The sequence below is a fragment of the Pinus tabuliformis genome, chromosome X (assembly GCF_031772625.1).
Source record: "Pinus tabuliformis cultivar Carrire ecotype Pingquan chromosome X, CPIR1, whole genome shotgun sequence".
NCBI lineage: Eukaryota > Viridiplantae > Streptophyta > Pinopsida > Pinales > Pinaceae > Pinus > Pinus tabuliformis.
Genome location: NC_142308.1, coordinates 1493928560 through 1493944735, shown reverse-complemented (window position 1 = coordinate 1493944735; position 16176 = coordinate 1493928560). Strand labels below are relative to the sequence as shown.

General features: G+C 37.1%; 1 long non-coding RNA gene across 2 annotated transcripts in view; it reads right to left on the bottom strand.

The window, feature by feature from the left end:
- Positions 1-8169, bottom strand: part of LOC149145674 (uncharacterized) — a 40913-nt gene extending 32744 nt beyond the window's left edge. For both annotated transcript variants that reach the window (XR_016264749.1, XR_016264750.1), the window contains exon 1: positions 8027-8169. This is a non-coding gene — a long non-coding RNA (uncharacterized LOC149145674). The remainder of the gene's footprint in view (positions 1-8026) is intronic.
- Between the last annotated feature and the right edge of the window lie 8007 nt (positions 8170-16176).

Sequence of the window (16176 nt, the reverse complement as noted above, 5' to 3'; positions counted from 1 at the left end):
CAAACGTATCATATCAGTTTTCGAAGAAATAAATGCCGGCATCGATTCTCTTTCTCGAACTTAACTGTCCTTAAATAGGTGTGCGTAATCTTCGCTACCGAACGATCAGTCTTACAGGAATCATTAATGAAATAACAGTCGTGATATAGAGCTTCCCTTGAAAATGGAATAAAATCGTTTGTTTGCCATCAATACTCCTCTAATTACAATGTGAATTTTCTTTTTGATGATATATATATACCACCTTATATATATGGCCACGCCTCTTTTCTCTTAGCGATGGTGACAGGTTAGATTTTACCATGAATAACGCTCAGACATAAATGATGATGAATATATATAGAGTTCCGCCCGTTTATTCAGTTCAACCGGCGCATATGCAACCCGCGATCGCTCAAACTTATCCATCATATGATACAGTTATATGTAACATTTGATCAGTTGTCATTCCGCTTCTCTCTGGCACTCGATTTACTGCTTCCATCTTCTACGAGCTGCATACAGTTCGGCTGTATATATATACGCAGGCTTCAAGGAATAGTCATCGTATTCAATTCTGGACAGACTTGTATTAATATGCTTCCGCAGGCTATGATTAACTCGTTAGGACGCAGCTCTTTAAGGTTCAACTGTTATATATCTATATGCACAATAACTGGACCGGCCATTAATTAAAACCAATTGTCATATCTCTTCCCGGATAATGGCAAGGTAATAGCACCATTCGCCTTGTCTTCAACCCGTAACCGCTGCTCGATAACCTTCAATCAACGCATACAATTCATATAATGGACCGCTTACAACAAAATAGAGACAGAGCGCAATTCAGGCGTGGACGGTTTTCGTTCTTCAAAAGAGACCATGCATAACAACAGATTCGGCCACAACAGTTATATCATATAAAGTCAAGCCCCAATAGTTAACCAATAGACCATTGCGCGCTGGAAAAGAACGCCAAAAAACACAAGGTAATGCACAGCAGTTTATATGTGTAAACTAGAACTATCAGCACGCCCCGTTTATTCCATCGTTTATTACCATATATACATTACAGAGTGAATCGATTCAGCATTATTACACAACCAAATCGCATGAGGAAACCAGTTCAACCTTTAACGCACAAACTTTTAGCGCAGAGATGCATTCAAACGTTTTGTATTCCCATAAAGTACTCTCATAATTCAAGCTCAACCAACAATATTATTGCACCCAGAATTCACAATCCACATAACATTAATGGTCAAAGCATAGGTTTGGTGACTAAAACACAACAAAAAAGCCACAAGAAAACAGTCACTCAAATATGAGCAGCCCAGGAGATCGCCCGCTCTGATACCATGTTAAACAGACATGGATAGCAAGACAATAGGAAGATAAATCAGTTAGTTCAATTTTTATTAACAAAAGATGTACATTTATAGTACAATAGGTGACTCTTGGGATTCAGATCCCAAGGTCTCTTGGACTGCTTTGTCCATTCAACTTCCACGCTAACCCTTTAGGATTAGGTGTCCAACAAAAGTGGTTGATAATCAATATGTATTATTGTTTCTTTGCCCATTAAGTAATGTTTCCACTTCTTTACACTCTAAACTAATGCATACAATTCTTTATCATATGTAAGATAATTAACTACTGCAGAATTAAAAGTCTCAAAATGATAGCATATGGGTTTACCATGTTGTATCAACACTGCTCCCATGGCATAATCACTGGGATTTGTTTCGATCTCAAATGGTTGTTGAAGATTTGGCAATGCTAATAGTGGAGTTGTACTAATTTTTTCTTTCAAGGTGTCGAAAACTTTTTGTTATTTGCCTCCCCACTGAAACACCTTGTTCAATCCTGTCAAAGCATATAAGGGAGCTACAATTAAAGAAAAGTTAACAATAAACTTTCTCCAATATTGTGTTGCGCCTAGGAAGCTTCTAACTTCTGTAGCAGACTTGGGTTTAGGCCAGTTTACAATGACTGCAACCTTAGAGGGATCTATCTTCAGTTCACCACCCCCTACAATATGACCGAAATAATTCAAAGATGTTCTGCCAAATTCACATTTTGATAATTTAACATAGAGATTTTCTTGCTTCAAAACATCTAGAGTCTGCTTTACATGCTTTAAATATTCTTCCCATGTTTTACTGAATACAAGAATGTCATTTAGATATACAATTACAAAATCGTCAATAAAAGGCCTGAGTACATCATTCATTACTCTCATGAAAGTGGCAGGAGCATTAGTTAAGCCAAAAGGCATAACTCGCCATTCATACAGCCCTTGCTTTGTTTTGAAAGCAGTCTTCCATGCATCTTACTCTGCTACTCTGACCTGATGGTAACCACTACATAGTTCCAACTTGGAAAAGTAAACAGCCTCTTTCAGCTGATCCAATAAATCATCAATGCGAGGAAGGGGATAACAATTCTAAATTGTTATTTTATTCAGTGCTCGATAATCAATGCACATCCTCCACGAGCCATCCTTCTTTCTCACCAATACTATTGGAGATCCGCATGGCGATGTGCTTGGTCTTATGAACCCTTTCTCGAGCAGCTCCTGTACCTACTTCTTTATTTCTGCATTCTCTAAAGCGGATAACCTATACATTCCGATGTTAAGCAATGGAGCATCTTGCTGCAAATTAATATCATGTACAATTTCCCTTTTGGGTGGCAGACCATTAGGTTCTTAATATAAAATATCATATTCTGAAACTTTTTCTAAATCAGCTTGTTGTTTAGCATCATAGCCTTCAAATACATTGGTTTTATCAAGTTTTTTTCCTTTACAACCATCAATAAAAATTGCTTGCATGAATTTACAATCCTTTTCATCTGCCCTGAGTTTATGAGAGTATAATTATTTTTGAGTTTGTGAGCTCTAACAGTATATTCTATTCCATCTTTAACAAGTTGATACTTATTTTCAGCTCTATGGAAAATGGCTTTTCTATCGTACAAGTAAAGACTTCCTAAAACAATCCCACATATATCCAAGGGAATTACATCTAACTCAACCTCATCTACAAATGCTAAACCAATGGCAAACCTAAGTTTACATTGTCTAGTCACTTGTAGCTTTGCTTTATCACATAACCAACCCCCAATGGATATGGCTTCTTGTGAGGTGTGGTTAGTAATCCCAACGTTTTTACAACTACTTCAGAAATTAAGTTTACTTGTGAACCACTATCAAATAAAGTATCAATCTTTTGATGCTTAGAAATAACTCTAATATGAAAAAGCTCATGTCTTCTTCTCTCATTTTCTTCACTATCAATAGTTTGGGCAGAATTACTAGTAGATGCTTCAAAATTTTTACCTTGTATACCTGTGGCTGTGATGGTTGTTTCATCACCTGAGTCTGACCCCAAATCTCTCTGAATAGCAGTAGCAGCCTTCTTCTTCTTGCCATCGAACTTCTTGGGTTTCAAATCCGGATGCAAAGACCAACAATGTTCATCATCATGTCCATCCTTCTTGCAGTGAGTGCATGAAGGTTTGGCCTTTTGTACAGCATTTGCCTTCCTCTCTTTCCATTTCTGCTTCCTCTTTTCCTTGTTCTTGCTTGCAGTGGGTTTTGATGATCCCCCAATCTCTAGGTTCACATTCTTGCCTCTAGCCTCTAGATGGGTAGCCTGGACAAATACCTCATCTATGCTAGTAGGGTTAAACATGAGAATGGTGTGCCTCAAATAACTATGTAGACCACCTATATACTTCAGCAAAGTTTCAGGTGAATCTAAAGAAATGCCTAGAATCAAAGCTCTTTTTCTAAATTCTTGGGTGTAGCTTTCTACACTCTGCCCTTTTAATTGGCAAAGAGTTTGCCAACTCATCATAGCTCGCTTCATATAAGCTAGTGGATAGAATTGTTTTTTAATTGCAGAAACAAATTCACTCCAAACAGAGAGAGTTTTACCATGCTTCTTCAAGTCAGCGTGTGTCCTGCCTTCCCACCATACCAAGGCAGTTCCTCCAAGGCGTAGGCTGGCCAGCTGAATTTTACTTTTGTCTGAATCAATGCTCTGCACCCTGCAATACACATCAATTTGTCTAATCCAGTTATCTAGCTTCTCTGCATTTAACTCTCCATCATATATTGGCAAATCAAATTTAACATCTAATTTAATCAAAGATGTCTTCTTTGTATTTTCAGGGCTATCAGGAGGTGTGGATAGAGGAGCCTTTTTTCCTTTCCCTTTGCCTTCAAAATGGCCATCTATAAGAGATTCTTTTGTTCCTTTGTCTTGTTTGGAAGTTGAAGAATCTTCACTTCGATCTTTCTTAAATTCTCTATACATTTCTTCTACCATGGCTCTCATGGTCATGAAACTGTCCATGAACTGAGAGTCTAATTCCAACGGAATTTCTTTTGTCATTTTCCTCTTAGGATAGACTCTACCAATTTCTGGGTTAATTTCAACCAGTTCTCCTCCTAATTTAAGCTTTGACCTAGTTAGCATTCACAAACAGTCCAACACAAGCTTGTCTAACCTTAGCAACCTAGAGCTCTAGTACCACTTAATTTGATAATGAGATCTAAGACAATAATAATGTATTACAGACTTATGTGCATGGATTAGTCTATGTCATTTTATGCAATGGACCGATAAGATTGCGAAATGCACAGACAATGAAGCAATAAACAAAATAAACAACACATAACATAGTAAATTTAATGAGAAGTTCACCCAATACTCCTGGGTTACATCTCTTGGTCCAACCTTCAGTGGTGGCCTCTCTATTATGTCTTCAAGCAAAGTTCTTTTTATAACAATGAGCTCAAGTTGAGCCACACACACAACAGATTACAATAACAAGAGCTTTACTTGATCCTCTCAAGTTTCTTTATGAGTACACATACTCCCTCAGTGCTCTATCTCTGTGCAAACTCTGTCTCGGCATTTGCCTAAAATACTGCTCTCCCTATTGCGTTCTTTGCCTGTGGCTTTATAGCCAAAAATGCGTTGCCTGTTCATTTCATGTTCCTGTCTCTCGGTCTCCCCGACCTCTGTCCGCTTCAAATCCCTCTCTCAGCGCGATATAATCATTGTTTAACGCATAGAGTGGAGGTGGCCACCCATTCTGTAATGCCAGAGTACATCGGGCCTCTAAAACTCCTGAAACAACCACGCTTTGTTAAACACATCAGCTCTTCCCTCTTCGCTTTTCGTTTGACAAACGAAACTGCGAAAACATATAAAAACACTGTAAAATCCCGCATACCAGACTTCAAAATATATACGTTATCACCTAATTGCCCATCAGGTCCAGTTCATCAGGTTGCTCCGATTGCGATATCGCAATCGCTCATCGCAATACCCCCAGGCCGTTATAAGCACTCCTGCAATCCCTCGATAGCGATCCTACGACATAATACGGACCGTCGATCTGCGTGCTTGATCGACGGTCCATATTAACTCCACCAATTGTCGTTGCCATATATATGTGTTAAGCTTTGATATCGTTGTTTACTATCGCAATTCTTAAGTGGGTTCCACTGATAAGCGCCGATAGCCACCGCCGATCACATCTGGACAGTTGATCAGTCAGATTCACGGCTACTGTGTATTTTGTTGTTCCGCCTCCGATAGCTGCATTTTCTTTGATTTCACGGGTTTTGGGTCTCCCCATAGTGTTTCTCTGTCATGTTAAGGGTGTTCTTCTTGCAAATACTTTGATCTTTTTTAAAAGATTGTGATCTTGGCACGATTATTAAAGAATTTATGAAGACTTAGAGAGCATTCTCGGATCCATTTGGATCAAGCAAGCAAGTCGATATTGGCGAGCCGCTCGGGAAAAAGCAATACAAAGCAGAAACAAAGACAATAAGGCAAAAGAGGGAAAAGAGGTGGGTAAAAGAGAAACCAGAAGAACCGGGAAGGCAGGGAAAAAGGACCAAGGGGGGGAACAACCTTCAGCATACATCCAAACAAAAAAGGCAAAAGGACTGGGAAAGAACACATGTAGACCCTCATAAATGCATATATGGCTGGCAATCCGCCAAAGGTAAGAGCTCAAATTGCAGAGTGGGAGAGGGAGCTTAATGATAGCATAACCAATCAGGATATAGAGACAGAAGAATGGGAAACTATGGTGAAAGATCTGGGGAACACTAGAGGCCGACACACGTTGTTTAGGCAAACAATCCAACAATACTGGGTTATGAAGAACATAGTGGCCTGAGCAATGACACTATACAAGGAACAAGAGGTACAGGAGGAGGCCCGAACAACGGAGCCCAGCATGAAGGATCTTCATAGAGAAATTGTTGCAGTCCAGATACAAGTGTACAGAAACAATCTTGCACTGAACAAGATCGAGCAAAGCATACTAGACATGAAGAGGAGCGAAATCCTGGGGTTCAGCACGAAAGCCCTAACCCCGGTGGACTATCTGACAAGTGTGGATTAGCCTTTACTTTTCTAAGTTGAAGTTTATAGTAGATAGAACTGCAAATGTTGCCTAGATGGTGTTGAAAACTTTATTTAAATTTTAGACAGCATTTAACGCAAACAGGTGACCAAACTGGTTTCAGGTTGAGGCCACTTGCAAATTTTGTTAAAAGACATTAATATGGTTTGAAAATATTAATAGAGAAAGTACTACCAAACTTATAAATAAAAAATGAGTGTTTTGAATTTTATATAAAGGATCCCATTAATTTGTTTATAAAATTCTTAGTTTGTACTTCATTATCACTATCATCATTTAAGAAGTGTGAAAAAAAATGTATTATTGTGTTTATAAGATGCCTTAAGTTTATACTTCATTATCACTATGATCATTTAAGAAATGTGAAAATTTTCGAATTTTCCAAATTTTAAAAAGAATCTTTAAGTATCCACAACACTAATAAAACAGCACAGCTCTATATTTTTATTCAAAAATCCAATAAAACAATATAACTCAATCTCAATCTTAAATCTTAAAAGTTATTAAAAAAACATAACTCCATCTTTAAAGTCATTAAAAAATACATTTACTCTTGCAACCTCTATCATCTATCATCTATTAAAATGTAGTAACCGCAACTCAACGTTGGATAAGTGGAAAAGAAAAGGAAATTGGAAAATACCTGTATGGAGAAAGGCCTCTTCAATACGAGGTTCCCCTGCCTGGCTATTCCGAATTTATCCAGAAAGATTCGCAATATAACTAAACGAAGGCGAAGGTGCTCTTCTCGCCTGGGACAGATGGTTTATTTGTAAAAACAAACCATAGAGGCCCAGACGTGAAGGACACCTTGGCTTTCCCTTCCACCTGCACTTATATCTCAGCCACAGTGTCTAGCCATAGAACAACCATATAAAAAGGATCATACTGTATGTACAGATGTGAAAGTGCAAAACCCTCGATAACGTTTAAAGATGGCCAGTCCAAGAATCCTAAAAACTAGGGTTTCAAAGAGGGACGATTAAAAGCACCAACAGGGTCATTGATGATCTTGTGCTTATAAACTGAGACGTGTGAAGACACAAAGTTAGATAGTTACTCTAGGAGGACGTTGCCTAAAGATTGTGTTAAACGCACTTTTTCTTACTACTTCGCCGAAAATCAAGAATTTCCAGTACCTTCCTGCGATTCCGGCTTAGCCTGAAAGAAATACTCGCAAATCGATCGATATACACGGAGGCCAATGTATTCGTCGCGTCTGGCAACGATAGTTTAGACATATAAATGATCAATAAACCATCGTGGCCCAGACGTGAAGAACGCTTTTGCTTCCAGCTCCACATTCAGATGGAAGAAATTGAAAACCTCAGACAAATAAGAACAGGGTTTCTAAAAGCTCCACCTTCAGATGGAAGAAATTGAAACCCTCAGACAAATGAGAAGAGGGTTTCTAGAAGCTCCACCTTCAGATGGAAGAAATTGAAAACCTCAGACAAATGAGAACAGGGTTTCTAAAAGCTCCACCTTCAGATGGAAGAAATTGAAAACATTAGACAAATGACAACAGGGCTTCTGGTCTAGAGGCTGAAGCAGTCCAGCAAAAAGAAAGAACAGGGCTTCTGCTTACCTCGCATTGTGTTAGTATGAAGTCGTTGCCCGCACCTTTCTCGTATTTATAGTTCTGGTGGCCATTCATCCAGATACATCTTCCGATAGAAGTCATCCAGCCAGCGATGCTAGAGACAACGCTGTCCCTTTTGCTTCGGCCAAAAGATACCTTGCTTTTATTTAGTTATTCATTTATTTATCATATGTGGTTGTCACAATAGTTCGGCGCGCACTAGTCATTAGATATTTTATTTGGAATATATATTTAAAGATAGGTTAATTAATCATGGAAGTTACAAATCCTAATTTTCTGCCCACCAAAGATTTGAGCCCTGCGATTCTCCGGTTCCTTCGGAGACACGAATACTGGATTCTTCTTTTCTCCTATATTGATTAGCATCTTTAAACTTATTGTGTTTTGTCATTATCTGTCTTAATGAATAAAGATATTTTTAAATAATGTTTTAGTTTATTAAATATACTTAAGGATAATTTCAATAACAATGTATTTTTTAAACTGAAGTTATAAAATTTTTTATTTTGGGAATTTATTTGTTTTTTTAATTTTAAGGGGCAATTTAACGAGGTGATTTATATGTTTTTTAAGGTTGATTTTATAGTCTAACGAGGTGATTTATATGTTTTTTAAGGTTGATTTTACTTGATTATTTGAGAAAATTGTAGCTTTAAGTTGTTGAGTATGCACAATCTTAGTGTTGTAGTGATTTTCTAGGGTATTAAATTTATTTCTATATTTAAAAATATAATTTAAATGATGGAGCACTATCAAATTATGATGAAAAAGTCAAATACTAGTGTCTTGGTGGTTTTATAGGGTGTTAAACCATTTTTACATTCAAAAATACAATTTAAATGGTGGAACATTGTTTGTGGTCGAATTATGATGAAAAAGCCAAAAAGTCACCACCTGGACTACAAGAAACTTTAATTTTTAATGAGCTAAATAACAAAAAGAAGAGGGAGATGTGGCCCTTGTCTTCCATAGAAGTTAACCTAGGAACAATGAGGGATTATATGCAACACTTGTCCTCCACAAAAGTTAATATAAATAAGTTTTCCGTGCTCACTCTTGAATAATTTATGAAAATATATATTTGTGCGATTTTAAGGGATTAGAATGGGATGATAACATAATTAGCAAATCTTTTCACTCCTAATTTTGAGGAATTTGAATCAAAATATGGCAGAAGTAATCCTCCACATAAACTTTATATTTTATATCAACATTGTAAACATTGGGTCCAAACCCCTAATTGGTTCTAAGGAAATCGAGGCATATTGCCATGGTGTTAATGTGGGAGATGTCTAGAGATAAGAGGAGCTTGATGTACATTAGTATGATGTGGTTGAATGTAGAACCTATGCAATGAACTAAGGGGCATATAGAGTCCTTGTTAGTGATAAAGACCATAGTAGCATCCTTAGTAGTGTTTGTCCAATCTATTAGATGACGTAATCCAAAGATGAGGAGAAGTCAAGCTTGGAACGAAAACCCTAGACGAATGCCCTAGATATGATGTAGAGATTGGAGATCGTTGGTGCCTTCAATCAAATGGCATTGTTGTGGGACAAAGAATTGTTGGGTCAATTATGTGTTGGACGAATGGTGTTCGGTACATCACAAAATGCCCATAGAGATATGAAGTCGAGAACACTGAGAAATTAAATGACAAGTGCACATTTTGATCCACGTGGATATTGGTGACCACCCACCTCTTTCATTGTCATAACGGTTCTCTATCTTCTTGGGGAAAAAATTCTGATTTTTTGGGTCCTAAACTTCCATGGTCATTTTGAGGCCCTAAATGATGTTTTCTGGCAATTCGAGGGGCTAGGAGTTGTTATGGCATGGCTTGGACCTAGTTAAAAATTGTAGCCCTTAAATAGTTCTTTCCAACGAGCTATTGTGCACCCCAAATGGATATTGTATGCAAAATTCATGTCCTTAAGAAGTTGATGTACCAACTAACAACCTCAAGGCTCACAAAACTTTTGGTGTTTCATCTTCTAAGGTTAGGGTTTTAGACCTCTAAGGTTATTTATTTATGTTAAAAGGCTATGTTTTTGGCTTCTTGCAATATCTTTTGTGAATGCCAATGGCAGTTATCTCTCTGTGTTCAAAGATAGCTACCACCTTTATAGTCAGTTTGTGTTCGATAGTATTATGTTATTTCATTTATTAATAGAAATTGGGTTTTCACCATATCATTGTGATTTTTGTTATATTTATCTACGTGTGTGTGTATTCCATTTCCTTTCCTACATTTCATTTCATTCTTTATACAACATAGATCACATACTCATATGCCGTTTTATGTTTTGCGAAAATTGTGAGTGTAAATAGATTGATTTTGAGTAGGGGGGTTTCCCCATTAGTAGCTAAGGTGGATGTGTGGTGAATTTTTCACTGTTGTTGTTTGGCAAAGGCTACATGGATGGTAGAATGGGGTATGAGGAAGAAGCATTGGATTTATCCAATGATCTATTTGGAGGATCCAATGAGTTGGTCTAGCCTTGGAGTATGTTGACAAGATGCTTTGTGGGACTACAACATGTTATTCCATTTGGGATCTAAGAAAATAAAGGAGGCCACTGTGATGATATTAAGTGAACTAGCACAAGAGTTGGGTGTACAAAAAGTCATGACCTTGAGACAATTGGAGTAAGGGATGAGGGGTCTTTCGATGGTCAATCCAAGGACCATAGCTGCCTAAGTAGTTCACCCCACATAAGGAGTTAAGGCCCTAGTCCTACAAATCCATCTAACCTAAATGCCTAGTTAGAGAACGTCATTGGTTTATCAAACTCAAGGTATGAATCAATAATTGCATTGGATGAGGTTTGTAATGTGTTTGATTTTCTTTTACATTATGATGTCTATTGGTGGGATCATTTTCCTAGTTCTATTTTTGTTAGCAATATGTTGGATTTGAAACTATTGAGTGGAGGCCCATTCTTGAATTTAGAGGTTGCTGGGATATAATCTTAAGAGGGCTCCAAAAATCCAATGAGACATAAATGTACCAAAAAGACATAGGAGGCCATTAGTTTCAACCTGGGTGGTAAAACCAAACTAATGATAAAATGGAGATGGGAGATCAGGCATTAATAGGATGTTTTCCTAGGAAGAGAATGAGTTGTAAGGAAATGAATAATCATACCAAGCTCAATTTTGATTCAATAGTGGGGGCCTCTCCACATAACCTGATTTTGGTAAAAAAAAAATGGTTGATTTGGATGTTTAATACAACACAACCAACGAAGCAAAGGAAATATTGCACCAACATAGGAAGTGTTTCAAGACAAATCTCTCTTGTAGACAAGAGCGATCTCCCTAGCTCTAGTACCGAGATATAGAACAAAATAAACATGAACATGTAGCTTTCCCTGAGTTTAATACAATCAAACAATCAACGAAAATAAGAATGGGATAAACTCATACCTTTTATCGAAGGTTGTCCTTGCTAAAATGTTGTAGCTCCCAGTTTTTCCCTCAATACTCTTGAAGCAAAGACCTACAAGCAACACAAACAAACAAAAACATCGAAGCACATATAATCCAAAAAATGATTTGATCAAACTTATATACATGATCAAGGAATTGTATACCAAATGATTGCTAAATAGATAGACAATAATTGTGGGAAAGGAGCATATAATTGTATTAATATAGAAAGAAGAGGTTATAACCTAATGTTGCCTTGATGTTGTAGGTCTCCTTCCAGTTGTCCTTCATCTTAGTGCCTTTCCTTCAAAAGTCTTAAGACCATAGGTTGGATACTTTAGCATAATTTCACCAAAGCCAAAACCTTTATGAGATTAATTAGCCCTCTCAATGAGAGATGGTTATACTTATAGGCTTGGAAGAGGATAAGAGGATGATAAGGGAAGAAGGTTAAGATCCAACAAATTTGGGATGCGAGTAAGATCCAAATCGATTGGGAGAGATGCCAACCACGAGGCTTATCTTCTAGAAGCCTCTCGTTCCTTTTTTTTTATTTTCACCTTCATTAAAATAGTGTCGCACCTTGTAGTGAAGCAACTTGTGACTGTGTCACATCTTAACAGTTATGCAACCTATGATAATCAGATATGTAACAACTTGTCAATGTGCAACCTGCGACATCCTCTTGAATTAGGTTTTTTGAAAGAATTTGAACAAGTTTTTCATCTTTCAAGGAGAGGATTTTCTTCCATCTTCTTCAGGGATTAATGGCAATTATGTTTTAGATGAAAAAGGATAGGGGTACAACATCAATTGCCATGAATGTAACAAAATAAAGTGTAACAAGAAGTGAGAATCTCATGAGTGTGTTAGACCAAAGATCACACTCAGAGCGGGTGGGGGGGAATCAATGTAGTGATAAACTTATCATCTCAAAACATTTCATCAATAAATAACCATATTATGCAACCAACTCACAAAATAGAAGAAGAGATAGATAAATTACTTCAAAATAAGCTTCTTGGAGGGGGAAACCTCCTTTACATTACACAAATGAACAATTCTTGGATGATTCAAATGAAAAAACCTCCTTTCTATATATAGGAGTCTAAGGGGTCACAATATAATTAGAGCTGACATAATAATAATAATGTAAGGGCACAACAATAACAATACTGGCCTTTTATGGGTCACAACAATAAAAATATGGGGACTACATGGGCACAACAATAACAATAACAATAAGGGGGATACACTAATAATAATGAGGGAATACACTAGTGTTATAGGGACCTAACATGCCCCTCTCCTTCAAAAAAGTGTTTTCCTCACTGCTTGAGAAGTTCTTGATGCTTCTGTATAAAATTATCGTCCTCCAGTGTGGAATCTTTCGCAGGTAAGTTCTTCCACTTGATGAGATACTCTGGAATTGATTGTTTTTTGTAGTTGTCGAGTTCTTGTTTCCATGACTGCTTCAGGTTCCAATACGATTTTTCCTTCCTCGTCAAGTTCTCAAAATATGGATTGAATTGGGAGCTTGTCACCTATAACCTTCTTTAAGCATGAAACATGGAAAATTGGGTGCACTCGGAAGATGTAGGAAGCTCCAATTTGTATGCCATAGTACCAAACTTTTGCAACACCTTATAAGGACCATAATACTTTGGTGATAATTTATTATCCTTCTTAGCTAGCTCAAGGGACATTTGTTTATATGGTTGTAGCCGTAAAAATACCCAATCACCTACATCAAAACTTCTTTCGCTGCAATGTTGATCTACCTGTTGTTTCACTCTATTCTGCACCAAAGTGAGGTTATCCTTTAAGAGTTGGAGAAATTGTTGTTGATGCTCGATGTGATCTTCCATTGCTTGAACCTTATAATTTTCTCGTAAAGATGATGTGATGGATGATGGATGATATCCATAAAGTGCCATAAATGGGGTCATTTTTGTTGCAGTATGGAAGGAAGTGTTATACCACCATTCAGCCAGAGGTAACCACTTGACCCATTATGTTTGTTTATCAGATAAAAAGCAACGAATATATCCTTCCAAACATTTTTTCACTATCTAAGTTTGCCCATCCGATTGAGGATGATAAGATGAGCTATGAGCTAATTGAGTACCCAGACAAGAAAATAATTTCGTCCAAAAATATAAAGTGAAAATAGGATTTTTGTTGCTTATAATAATCTTTGGGTTTCCATGTTGCTTTTGAATTGATTCCACAAATGCAGTAGTGACTGTATTGGCTTTAAATGGATGAGATAATGCATAAAAGTGTGCATACTTGGTAAGTCTATCAACTACCACCATGATGACACTCTTTCCTTTGGACTTGGGTAAACCTGTGATAAAATCCATTGAAACCTCCTCCCAATGTTGACTTGGAATGGATAAAGGTTGTAATAGACCCGAGCTCTTAATTGTCTCAACTTTATTTTGTTGGCAAACCAAACATTCCGCCACAAACTTTTGAATATCAGATTTAAGGCCATCCCAAAAAAATTCCTTCTTAACCCTGTGGTAAGTTTTTAAAAATCCTGAGTGCCCTCCTAAGGGAGAGGTGTGCAATTCCCGAAGAATCTTTTGTTTGAGTTAGGAATTCTTACAAAGGTACAAGTGATCTTTGTACCATAATGAATCATTATTTCAGTTGAATGTATCAGATGTACTAGGATATTGCTGCAACTTTTAAATGAGTGCCCACACTTATCATCATTCGTCCATTCATCCCTTGCTTCGGTTATCCAATCTGGTTGGATAATAGAAATGGCACAAAGCAATGCTTCCACATCCTCATCCTTTCTTGAGATTGCATATGCAACAACATTTTGCTTCCCTTTTTTGTAGATGATTTCAAAGTCATAACCCAACATCATTGTGACCCATTTTTTCTACTCTTCTGAAGATAATCTTTGTTCTAAAAATTATTTAAGACTATCATGATCTATTTTTACCTTGAAGTGCCTTCCCATTAGGTAAGGTTGCCATTTCTTAATTACAGTAGTATTGCCAACATTTCCTTCTCATAAATAGCTTTGTGTAAATACTTTCCTTTGATTGGACGACTTTCAAAAGCAATGGGTCTTCCTTCTTGCATTAAAACAACACCAATTCCATTCCTTGAGGAATCACATTCCACAATAAAGGTTTTTGTGAAGTCTGACGTAGCTAGGACCAGTGCTTGGCACATTGCCTCTTTAATATGCTCAAAGGCCTTAGTTTCTTTTGGAGTCCAAGAAAATGCATCTTTCTTTAGTAATGTTGTTAAAGGTGCTGCTATTCTCCCATAATTCTTAACAAACTTGCGATAATACCCTGTCAATCCGAGAAATCCTCGCAGATGCTTTATGTATGTGTGTATTTCCATTTCTTAATGGCTTTAATTTTGTTAGGGTCTACCTTAACACCCTCATGAGATACAATATGACCTAGATATTCCTCCTCATGTACTCCAAAGAAACATTTAGAGGTTTTTGCATATAATTGTTTCTCCACCAATAGCTTGAGCACCCTGTCAACATGTTGAACATGATCCTTCCAATACTTCTTGTAGATTAGTATATCATCAAAAATACTAACACAAATTTTCCAAGGAAAGGTTTGAAAATGGAATTCATCAAACCTTGAAATGTAGAAGGTGCATTGCTAAGGCCAAAAGGCATGACTAAAAATTCATAATGACCCTCATGAGTTCTAAATGTTGTTTTCAGAGTGTCTTCAATCTTCATTCTTATTTGATGATATCCTGAATGAACATCCAACTTGGTGAAGTAATTTGCTCCATGTAATTCATCAATGACATGAATGGGAAATTTATCTTTAATAGTGAGCTTGTTGAGATCCCTATAATCGAGACACATGCACGATGATCCATCCTTCTTGTGCACCAATACTACTGGAGTAGAGAAAGAACTTTGACTAGGTTGAATTATACCAACCTCTAGCATTTCTGCAACCATACATTCAATTTCACTCTTTTGGGCATAGGGATATATGTAAAGCCTGATGTTTAGAGGAATACTTCCTGGAATCAAATGAATAACATGACCATGATCACAAAAAGGTGGGAGGCCTTTGGGAGTCTCAAATACCTTGGAATGATTGTCCAAGACTTAAATACCTTGGAATGATTGCCCAAGACTTTTTGGAGGTCTGGAGAAATAGATGATTTCGATGTTTGAGCCTCTAGTGAACATAATTGTGCAATTATGCCTAGTTGTTCTTCCTTTAGAAGCCTTGTCATGCCGTAGAGCTGATTATATTTCCTTGTTTCCTTTGCGATACCCCTTAATTGAACTTCCTTTCCTTCCCAAAAAAAATTCAAGAAAAGTTCTTGAAAATTAAAAGCTATCGTACCCAAAGATTGTAACCATTGGACTCCTAGTACAACACCAACACCACCGATTGGAATGGAAAGCATTGGGCTATTCAATACATATTCTCCCATGGATATCTTTATATTATGGCACTTTCCTCAGCAATTTATGGTTCCTCCATTTGCAACCATCACTTGACACTCTGGTGCTGGATATAACAAGCAATTTAATTCATTGGCTATCTTACAATGAATAAAATTATGGGTATTACTCGAATCAATCAACATTGTTACCTTTTTCTTCTTGATATGTCCTTCTATCTTGAGAGTTTGAGGAGTGGTAATTCCTGCCAACGCATTACAAGGTATGGTCGGATTCA